The sequence below is a fragment of the Ambystoma mexicanum genome, chromosome 13 (assembly GCF_040938575.1).
Source record: "Ambystoma mexicanum isolate Mex_15411 chromosome 13, UKY_AmexF1_1, whole genome shotgun sequence".
Taxonomy (NCBI): Eukaryota; Metazoa; Chordata; class Amphibia; order Caudata; family Ambystomatidae; genus Ambystoma; species Ambystoma mexicanum.
Window position 1 is genome coordinate 163,043,321 of NC_090938.1, and position 12,209 is coordinate 163,055,529.

Genomic DNA, 12,209 nt, shown 5'->3' on the forward strand with positions numbered 1-12,209 from the left:
AACCAAAATGTATCACCTCGAAGGGGACAGAAGGTGGACCAAAACTACCCCTAGGAGTCGATGTGCCATTTCCCATATCCAATACTATGCTGTAGACAGATCATGCAACTCTGGACGAAGCGCTCAGCTACTTTGGAGATTTTATCGTTCACCCAGACATTTTGCAACATTTTGGTAACTTTCTGTGCACAGATATGGGTGGGACTATGAGCCATAGCGACCATCATTGTAATGTACACATCTGGCAACAACTATTTTCCTTCTACCATGTCCACCCAACACCCGTCATCATCCAATTTTGCCAAACCCTCAGCGCATTTCTTGGATTCCTCTAAAGTGGCATCAGCTTGAATATCTTTCACAGATTCGATACCCTCATCCAAAGTACAAACATTTGTGGCTTCCCTTGAAGTATACATTTCTGAATAGAGGTCAGTGGCAGTTTGTTTGGCTATCTGGTCAGCGAAAGCTTTCCCTTTTCCCACATCATCTATGATTTTCTGATGCGCTGCGCATTTCATGATTGCTAACTGAGTGGGGAGTGCAAGCGCTGAAAGTAACCGTACTATCAAGGAGCCATACAGGATTTTAGTTCCATGCGAGGTCAAGAAACCTCGTTCTGCCCAAAGTCTACCGAAGTTGTGAACCACTCCAAAAGCATACTGACTATCAATATATAAATTTACGATAAGCCCTTCGGAAAGTTCACAAGCTCGATTCAATGCTATAATCTCTGCGGCCTGCACAGAGTTATGTGTGAATCACTTGGTTTCCACAATCGTGCTCAATGTGGTGATCGCATAAGCAGCCGTGGATGTACCATCCGGACCTTTGAAACAGGAGCCATCACAAAACAGATCCCCTTGTAGATTGTTCAAAGGAGTATCTTTCAAATCGATTCTGCCTTTTGTCTCTTGCTCTGTGGTGTAAAGGAAGTCATGTGACGCTTCGTCACTGCAAGCAGTAGCTTGCGGGAAAGGTAAAAGTTCAGCCGGATTGAGAACGCAACATCTCTGAATTTTAATGTGCGGTGCAAACAAGATCAATTCATATCTCGTTAATCGTGCAGAGGTGAGATGTTGCGTTTGTGTTCTGTTTAATAGAACATCTACAGAGTGAGGTACAATCAGGGTTAAAGCATGGCCTAGGACCATTCCCTTACTCTGTTTTATGGACGCAGCAGCAGAAGCGACAGCTCTCAAACATCTTGGCAAAGTGCATGCAACAGGATCAAGGGCGGAAGAAAAGTAGCTGCACAGCCTATTCTTCCCTCCATGTTCCTGCGTTAATACCGCCAAAGCACATCCATCACGTTCATGCACATACAACACAAAGGCCTTTTCATAATTTGGTGTGCCCAAAACTGGTGCCGAACACAGTGCAGTCTTGAGCAGATCAAACACTTGCTGGTGTTCCAAGTTCCACGGCAATGGCAAAGAAATGCCCTTCTTTGTCAAAGCCAACATTGGTTTAATCATTAACAAGAAGTTCGGGATCCACTGCCTACAGTAAGAAGCCATTCCTATCAAGGCTTTGACTTCCTTCTCTGTATTTGGGACGGACATGCTAGAAATGATTTTTATCCGCTCAGGCGTCAACCTTCTTCCCTCCTTTGACAGGAGATAGCCTAAATAGGTGACCTCCTGTTGACAATGCTGAAACTTTTTGAGTGAAGCTTTGTGTCCATGTTTTGCTAGGTGGATAAGCAACAACACGGTGCCCTCCTTACAGGCACTTTCTGAGTCAGCAGCTAAAAGTAGATCATCTACGTATTGAAGCAGTGTACAAGTGGTAGGCAACTCAAGCTGCTCTTTCAAAGCCCTACTATAGATGCTCGGACTTTCCGTGTAACCTTGCGGTGCACGGGTGAATGTAAACGAGTGTCCCCCTAAGGTGAACGCGAACAGATATCTGCTATCCTTGTGTATAGGAATACTGAAGAATGTATTCTTAAGATCTACAATACTAAAGTGAGTAGCAGAAGCCGGAATCATGGTTAATATTGTCGTTACATCAGGCACAATAGGACATTGTGGAGCAACAATCTTATTGATGGCACGTAAATCAATAATGAAACGAAAAGGAATTGCATTATCGCCTTTTTTGTACACAGGCACAAACTACCTGCAATTTCCTCAATTACCCCATGATGTACACAATCAGAGACTATGCATTTCAAAGCTTGCTCACCGTCAACCGAAATCTTATACTGAGGAATACGTGGCGACTTTACTCCATTTTCAAAATGATCTTAACAGGCTCAATTTGTAGAACACCGACATCTTTGTCATCAATTGCCCACAAACACTCCGGAACATCACTAAATTCCGGCGGCAAAGGTCTAGTTAAAAACTGAGAGACAGTAGGTTGCTGTGGTGAAATCGTCAAACGCACTCCATCCGAAGAACAATAAATTACTGCATTTAATTCCTTCAACAGATTCAACCCCAACAAATTCTCTCCACAAGTCGTAGTCAAGAGAAATGGACAATGGTCCATAAATGGACCCAATGTTGAGGGTCCCTTTTCGGGTGGCATCTGTAAAAGCAAAGGAAATATCGAGGCTGAGTACCAACAAAAGGAAATACACCAAACACGGGCTTATATAGATTCACAGATCTTTATTCTATTACTACGCAGTTACAAAGAAACAAAAACAGATCTAATACAGATAGCTATCTGGCCCTCAGTACATCACAGCGAATACCAGCTCTTTCGGTGTGAGAAGTGAGAGGTACAGGACATCTAAACAGTTGTGCATTTTATACATTTTCGGTAATAATGTCTAGAGTTTGTGCCGAGTTCACTTATGGCTCACATAACAATGTGCATGTGGATTATATTTAGTTCACATACAAACAAGTTACAATGGCAACAGCGTATTCCCAGGTTTAGCAGTAAGCCTTAGCACATGTCCCCCACAATGCAGTTCAGCCAGCGTCCACATTCGACATTTACTTTACATTGTTTAGATGTATGTCCGTGGATCAGACCTATTGGTGCAGTCAATCCTTAGACCACAAGTCAGGCATGGGACAAGGTCTCTTTACCCAGTCTAAACATTCGGCTAACGGACAGCCTAAACATTAACTAGAGTGCAAAGTTCAGGAAGGCTCGGTTGCAAGTTGGAAACAAAGTCCACCATTTTAGAACACAGAGTTATATTTGAACAGAAATCAAAATGGTAGACAATCCCAAAATGGCAGCGAAGTCTATCTAAAATCGGAACTTTGCAAAGCAGTTTTCTTCGCAGAGCGACTGGGCTTAGGCCAATATATACAGGAAAGGAGGCATGATATATCATCATTGTATGCAACGTATGTAACCATTGCCTTAAGAAATGCGCCCGGTAGCCTCCGGGCCTGGTCTGCGCTATACAAATAAACTAAATACAAATACAAATACAAATATTATTTCCCATTTAACAACCTGGCTACCCTCTGTTCTCGGGTCCAGGTACCCTCCCCTCCAGTTGCACACCTGCACTGCCATCTGGCAACCCTTGCTCACAGGGACTGTTCTGCATCCCTACAGCCCTTACTAGCACTTGACACCTGATGTCTGCACTTACCCCTGCACTTGCCACCAGCTGGCCGCACTTTTATCTATTATTTATTGTCTTATTTATTTAATGTTATTCTATGTACTGCACTGCCCCCTCCCCTTTCCCCCGCACTTTTCTCCTTTCCCCTCCCCTGCACTTGCATAATCTCAATGTCACATGGCCTAGTAGGATAGCTATCTCTGTCTTCCCTCTGTTCCTCTCCGCGCCTTGAAACACTTGTGTATAGGCGTGTTATAAATGCCATATCGTATCATATCATATCACATCATAGAATGGCTTGCATTTTCTGCAGTGTTTCTCTCACGTGCAATCTTCTTTTCGTATGTGAAAGTTTACTTGATTCTTATCTTCGTTATCAGTTTCTATAAGATCCATGCATTCTCTTCGGCCAGTATTCTCAGAGCGTCACGCTCGTCTTTGTGACGTCACCAGCTCCTCTTTCACTTGTTTTCATATTCCTTCAGGGATTTCCGCCCTTAGATTATCGTCTCTTCAGTAATACAGTTGATAAGGTTTTCTCATTGGATACCTTCTTTAAAATATTCGCTGTGGTATGGTCACAACTGCTGGTGTCAAGCATGGCACAATCCTAGGCTTCTAACATACAGATGGTAGGGGGGCAGGACTTCCTGCAGAGGCATGGAACTGCTCGTCTACCGCCCCCCCCTTCTTCTTCCTCAGAAGCTAGACACCTTGGAGTGTTCTTTGACTCCTAAATCTCTTTCATTACTCACATCTTTGACCTTGCCAAGAAGGCCCACTTCCAACTTCACCTGCTCAGAAGCATTCTCCCTTTCCACACCTTTCCCCAGAACCTTAATGTCTCGAGAGCTCTGGTTCTCTCTAGGCTGGACTACTGCAACAGCCTCTTCCTTAATCTACCTTCCTCTTCCCTCTGCCCTTTCCAACTAATCCAGAATAGAGCTGCAAGACCTATCCTTGGCCTCAAGCCCAGGAACCGTATCTCTCCAGCCCTATAATTTCTCCACTGGCTCTCGGTTGCTGCAAAGATCAAATTGAAATCCCTCTGCATCATCCATAAGGCTGTCAGGGGTCCATGCTATCTGCATCTCACTCTCACTAAATACTCTCCTTACAGATCTCTCAGATCCTCCCACTCCGAACTCTCTGCTGGTCAAACGCTTTGCTAAGCAGAGAGCTTGTGGTCGATCCCTTTCCTCGACTGGCTCCCTCCTTTGGAACAGCCTTCCTTTCTCTCTCTGTCTTGAGCCGGATCTCCTCAAAGTCTTTAAGCATCTCAAGACTTTCCTCTTCTCCTCTTCACTCCCTCTCTCCCTCCCGTGTTAATCCCCCTCAGTCGCTGAGATTGGTGGTCTGGGCCCTTAAGAGTCGAATGGGGTCCAATCACCTACAGCATCCCCCACGTCATTTGCCTTTCGGGCTCTGGCTTGTGGTGTTCCTCAGTTCAGCACTTTTTGAGTGGTGGCTGACCGCCCCCTCCCAGGTGGTCACTGCCTTGCTCTTATCTGTTGCACTGCAACAGGCACTCTGACACTTCGCCCCCTGGTGGGGCCATCTGCACTTCCCCCGACCCCTTCCCCCCCTCTCTCTCTCTGCACTTGCACGCTTTGAATGTCACAAGGCCTATTAGGAGCGCTGTCGTCATTTGTTTTTCCTTGCCATATTCTTCCATTGTCATGTGTTGTTCCCTTGTTGCCTTGTGGCGAATTGAAACACTATTCTAGCTGTCCAAGCGCCTTATAAATGCCCAATAAAATAAATACATAAATAAATGAAACTTGGGATTTGTTCTAAGTGGAGCATAATGGAAACTTGCAAATTGTGCATATCAAAATGTTAAAGTGTCAATTGTGGAACATTGGAAAGTGAACTGAAGAGAGAAAAAGATGCAATGTGTGCTGCAGGAACAGCAGTGCATCTTTCAGTGTGCGATAGCTTTGGCATTGTGAATAATTGAAACATGTACACACTGGTGTTTTGGACACGTGCAATGTGGGCATTTTTGGACAGTATGGAAACTGGCAATGTAGACCTACTGAAGCATTACAAAAGCATTTAGGAAATCACAAAGGTGTGCATACAAGGTCATTTTGGAAATTTAGAAGGTGTGTACACTTGAGCATTATGTAATCTTGCAATGAGTGCTAACCGGGGCACTGGGGTAAATTGCAAAGTTTGCTAAATATTGGTAAGCATTGTATACATGGGCATACTTTTAGGGGGGGCAGGGGTGTTTGTTCCCCCCAGCTTTCATGCACACTATTTTGTCCCCATTCGTTTGGCTGGGGCACTTTTTCTTCAGATGTCATGTCCCCCCCAACATTTTCAGCAAAGTTACTTCACTGATTGTATACTCGGAAGGGGGCGTTCCTAAACTTGCAACTGATGTTTTTTGGGGGGTAATGGGATCTCACAATCTGTGCTTAATGGGGAACTATGGACAATACCTATAAAAAAAGGTGGGTGAGGCACGCACTCCAATTCCTGGCCAATATACTACCTGAAGAAAGAAAAAATATGTAACTGTTTAAATCCCAAAAGTGTCCAATTCACTGGTTTAGATCCCAATTGCTGCCAAAATATTCACAGGGTTGGATCCCTTCTGCAGCATTTTTGCTGCTGTTCTCCTCCTCCTAGAGCTTTCGTGTCCCAACACTCTTCAGGGCTTTTTCTTTTATCAGGTAGTATATTGGCCAGGAATTGGAGTGCGCGCCTCACCGCTCTTTTTTTACATGTAATTTGTGGAGATCCGGACTCCAGAGGCTGCAGCACCGGGGTCATTTTTCCCTACAGTGGAGAATCATAGTTATGGTTTTCCCCCCTCCCCCTGCTAAGGGTAAGATGTGTGCTCCTAGAGGGGAGTCTTTCCTTGGTCACCTGAAATGAACTAATGATTTCGCTACAGCTCCCATAATTCTAAGAGACTGCATTAGCAATTTAATTAGATTAACCTGAAGTGAAAGGCAACACAGCCTCCCTGAAGAGTGTTGGGACACGAAAGCGCTAGGAGGAGGAGAACAGCAGCCCAAATGCAGCATAAGGGATCCAGCCCTGTGAATATTTGGAGGAGAACAGCAGTACCAATGCAGCATAAGGGATTTAACCCTTTGAATATTTTTGTAACAATTGGGATTTAACCCAGTGAATTGGACACTTTGGGATTTAACCCATTTATTCTTTTTCTGTTTTCAGGTAGTATATTGGCCAGGAATTGGAGTGCGCGCCTCACCCCTCTTTTTTTAATTGGACAATGCCTAGTTGCTCAGACTGAGGAATTATAGAAATGTGTAAAGAGTGTTTTGTGTAATATCATGACATTTTACAATGGCACTCATTCCGAGTTCGGCGGTAAGTATCGGAATTTACCGGCATGGCGGAAAGAGCGGGTCCGATCTGGCACCACGCCGCTATTTACAGGCTATTCCGACCTCGCGGGCACGAGCTTTCCGTCATGCCGGTAAATACCCTAGCGGCATACCGCTAAAGGCCCCGTTAAACCCCTTACCGGCATGAAGCGAGACGTACTTACCAACACCGCCATCGAAGCCTTGCAGACAGTAATTAGCGGTGACCATAATTTACGATAACCGTAAATTACGGTCACCGCTAATTTACGGATACGGAAATTACGTCATCGCACAGGAACGGGAAGGAGCGCGGCGGCCATCTTTAAAAACACAATCCATTGCCATACTCTCCAGGCAGCAACCTTGGGACGAACCTGAACCTTGGAAAAGGCCCACACAACCTCCAGCCATGCCCAAAGCACCTAAGAAGTCAGAGGACCGCCTCCGCAAGCAGCGCTTCAGCCCCGAGGAGCTGCAGGCCATGGTGGGCCACCTGGAGGAACACGCAGATGTCGTGTTCAGTAGCGACATGCGCAGACAGGCAGTGGCCCGGAAAAAACAAATATGGGCAGAACTTGCCCAAAGGGTGAGCGCGGTAGGCACCACCCCACGCACCCCCAGGGACTGCCGCAAAAGGTGGGACGATTTGCGTTTGAGGGTGCGGAGCCTCCTCTCAACCAATCGCAGCCAGGCACTGCAAACTGGAGGTGGACCAAGCTCACCATTGAAACTAGCGGAGGAGACATGCTCTGCATTGATCGGCACAGAAGCAATCGAGGGCGTCGGAGAAATGGAGTGTGGGGCTCCGTCGTCCGCTGATGCAGGTGAGTGTCCAAAGTCAACACCGCCAATGGCAAATGCATGCTGAATACACCTCTTAGCCCCGTCCAATGCACCCTGTCGTACTGCGCTCCACCCATTCTGATAATGGCAAGACAACTGCCACCAAGGGACAAGTGCCACCACATAATGCCCACCAACCATAGTGCAGTAACTGGCACATCCCAATAAGCACACTGTGCAGCAGGCTTGGCAGTGTGCGAGTCAGACTGCACATGACCAGGCCAGGATTAGTGACTCCCACACCTGCGTACATATCCAACACATGCGTACAATCCAGTGATGGAGTAACGGCCAAAATGCCACCAACCCAAAATGACTGAAATGTGAATGCTGCCATCAATGACATTAGCGTCCCACACAACCACTCATGTTGTACCTTTGTTCTACACCCACAGGCAGTGAGCATGAGGGCGATGAGCCAGAGAGAAGCCGTCCCACCACATCCAGTGCCAACGGCAGGGACCAACGCGTACTGGCCAGGAAGGGCCAAACCACCACAGCACCTCAGAGGCACATTGAGGTTGCACCACCCCTATCCCTCACTGCACCTGCGCCTGCAAATATCGCCACACCACGGTCTGCGGATTCCAGCATCTCTGGGGAGGTGGCAGCCACGGCCCCTCTGCAAATCGTGGACAGCCCCTTGTCAATTTGTGGGGCGTCAGAGGAGGAATACTACCCCACTGTACACACCCCCGAGCCCTGCAATGTCCCCCAGGTCTCATGCAGTGACACAGAGGAGGGTGACACACCAGTGCGAAGTGCACGTGGAGATGCACCGGGAGACGCAGATCCCGCGCCCAGTACCCCATTTGAGGCCCTGTCAGGGCATGCTGCCCCAATCCCCTGCAGGGATGATACGCCATCCCAGGATGCACTACGTGCAGGACAGCTCACTGCCCTCATTACCGAGTTCAATGAGGAATATCGCCAGGGCAGGTTGGAGTTGATGGAGGAGCTCAGACAAATGCGCCAGGTGTTCACGGAAGGCACCAACCGTGTGTGTGAGGCACTTGGACACATTGCAGACGCCCTTGTGGCAGCACATCCCATCCATGTGACTCAGCAGGAGGACACTCCCTCAACCAGTCGCCCCACCCTGGCAAGCCCGGTGCGCCGCTCGCTGCGTTCCCAGCGGCGCAGGAACACCCCCCCCCCCCCCGGGCCCTGGGAGCATGGATGAATAGGCAATGCTGGCACCTGTGGACTCATTGTGCTACACGGGACTAGTGTTTCAGAGTTGGGGGGAGGGGGGTGAGGGTGTGTATGGGAGTTGGGGGGGGAAGGGTGTGTATGGGAGTTGGGGGGGGTGAGGGTGTGTATGGGAGTTGGGGGGGGGTGAGGGTGTGTATGGGAGTTGGGGGGAGGGGGGTGAGGGTGTGTATAGGAGTTGGGGGGAGGGGGGTGAGGGTGGTGGTGGTGTTGTTCACGTTGGAACCTATTAATACAATACACTGGTTGTGCATACAAATATCAGAGTGGACATTGTTCAATGTGCATGTGTCTTCTAATGACTCACAGTACATGGTGTACATGTATCCCCACAACCAGTGCCCGATGCCCTGTCATCCTGACACCCTCAGTTGGCTTGAATGTCAGTAATATTGTCCAATCAATGATTGCCACACGGCACATCCCTCCTGTGCATCTGCACCGTGATGCTGTCCTGCCAAATCTTACTCCACCCCCTCATCATCATCTGGTGGTAGCAGTTCCAGCTCAGGGGGCAGTGGCACGTTCCGACGGATGCACGTATTGTGCAGCTTTACACATGCCATGGTGATCCTGACAACCTTCACGTGGCTGTTGATGAGTGCTCCACCCGAACGGCTGTGGCAACAAAATGTTGCCTTCAACAGGCCAAATGTCTGCTCTATGGCCACCCGTGTACAGGTATGGGCTCGTTTGTAGTCCTCTTCATGCCTGTTCTGTGGGTTGCGGATAGCGGTCATGAGCCACGGCTTCCAAGGGTAGCCACCATCACCTGCATTGAAGGGGGATGAAGGTAAGTGTTTGTACGTTGATGATGGGGAACTGTAGCGGTCTTGCATGGCAGCTGGTGATACCTGGCCATACAAACATGTCCCTGGTTGCATCAACCCCATCCATGGCCCGGCTATGTGTCCTGTGCCATGGAATGATGGAAGGGGTAGCTTATTCCAGATGGCTCATGGCATGCACCCACATCTTGTTGCACGTGCACCGTATATGCGTGCAGCAGTGTTGGCCTGAAATCATTGATGTGTTGGGTTCTGCGTGAATTTGTGGCAGGGGGTGTTGACTGTAGTCAGTAGCATACTTGTCTTGCTGCACTGATCAGTACCATGGTGACTTGCACCACTGCTATGGGTGTGCAGAACCAGGGACACGCTGCGGTATCCCTGTTGGGCTCACTTCTATGCACTCCCGGGAACGTCTGTCTTGTGTGGTGGGATGCAGGAGGCTGCGAGATAGTGCATATGCAGTGCATGGTGCTGGATGCCCTTACGGTGTGTGTGGTCCGCAGATGAGTGGTGCTTGTGTTGTGGTATTGGGCCAGGTTACCTGTCGGACGAGTAATGTTGTGTTTTCTACATTCTGGCATCGCTGTGAGGTTAGGCAGTCATGTGTCATGTTGATTGCCTTGGGGCACTGTGTTCTGTGGGGTGCACATCGTGCACTGGTGTCGACATTCCCTCGCAGGTGTAGTGTGCACCCCCCCCTTTCCCACCAAGTTGGGGTATGCATCCACCCCAATCATGGCACCAATGCGCTGCCATGGCCCAATCAGGTGACTCACCAGGCAGCCAGGCACGTTGTCCAGCATGTTGCTCCATCTAGCGTGGTAGCGTGGGTTTGCGCATGACCTGGGGTCCATGTCTTGATCGGGGGTATTGGGCACCGCAATGTGTGATGTCTTTAATGGCATTTCATACCATCTGGACGTCAATGGAGTGGTATTGCTTGCAGTTGCGATACGCCACCACTATTGCATGTGTGCAGTTCAATTCCACGTGGGTGCAGTCGAGGACACCTATGCTATTTGGCATGCCTGCCAGTGCATGGTAGGCAACTTATGTATCCAATATCTCCTGGGGTGTCCTGGGTAGGGATGTGTAGTCCCTTGTGTGTTTCAGGAGAGCATCCGGCACTTGGTTGAGTATCTGTGGAAATATGGCCTGTGGTATGCCATGCATGTGCCCCACTGTATGCTGCTATGTGCCTGTGGCAAGGAAGTTGGGTGCAGACACTACCTTGAGTAGAGGGGGTTTTGCAGTGTGTACTTCTATGAGGCTCACTATGTCGTCATGTGTCAGGTCCACTATGGTGGTGATGGTGTCCCGGTCAGGGCGGTACAGGGTGTGGATCTGCTCTTGTGTGAGGTTGAAGGGTGAGGCCCTGATGCGAGTGATTAGGGGCTGCCGGCGTGGTAATGGTGGCTGCGCCGGTGGGGCATGCCGGGCCTGTCGCACCCCCCTTCTCCTCCTGTGTATCCTCTGTGGTGGTGGCTGTGGTGGTTGTTGTTGCTGTTGTTGTGGTTGCTGCCTTGCATGCAGGGCCTCCGGCTCTGGTAATGCTGCTACAATTGGTGTCTTCTTGGTGTGGGAGGGGGTGTGGTGGGTGGGTGCTCTCCTTTTGGGCTGTGTCAGACTGCATTGAGTCCACCTGTGCTGATTGTGTGCACCTGTGGGTCTAGGAACCACTGCTCAGGGTTCTTTGCTCCTTCTCTGAGATGCCTGTATGTACTCCATGCCAGTAAGGTACTTTACGGCCTTGGGGATGCCGTAATTTACGTGTGGTCCTTTCTTGGAATCAGCTCCGGTTAACGTCATGCCGTAAATTATGGCATGGAGGGTCACGCGCGCTACCATAGACCGTAAATTACGGCACAGTATTTTACGGTGCCGTAATTTACGGTCTGAGGGGTCGGAATGGCATGGAGCGGAAAACCATGCCGGTAAAGTGTTACCGGCATGGTTTGGAACTTAGCTCCAACCTCGGAATGACCCCCAATGTATGCTAAGTGGAGAGGTCCCTCCCCCTCTCTAGAAACCTTGTTCAATCCGACATACCTCACCAACTCATTCACGTTGCTTGTCTCATCTTAAACTCCAAAAGACAAGAGAAAATAGTAGTCCTTCAATATATAGCATTAATGCAGTCCAAAACAGCAGTAATAATTGTAATGATAATTTTGCATTTATATAGCAAGGACTACGAACCCACAGTCATTCTAGCGCTGCTCACGGAGTGTGGTGCTCATTTATCGACCTCGTAAGGACGAAGGGCTGATTGGCCCTCCCTGGATTGGAAACTGTGTTGGCAGGTTCTGCATGGCTGTCAAAGTGAGCGCTCTACTCGTGTGCCATCTGACCGGCATAGCCCGCTTCCAAACTAGTACTCTTCCAACACACAAGCACAGAGGCAGAGATACACAGGTGGCTTTGGGTGAGGTCTTCACTGTGGCCCACGATAAAACCTTGGGGGTCATT

The 12,209-nt window shown here is 48.8% G+C and overlaps 1 long non-coding RNA gene across 1 annotated transcript in view; it reads left to right on the top strand.

Moving 5' to 3' along the window:
- Positions 1-12,209, top strand: part of LOC138521031 (uncharacterized) — a 339,869-nt gene that overhangs the window by 311,086 nt on the left and 16,574 nt on the right. The gene's annotated exons all lie outside the window — the stretch shown is intronic.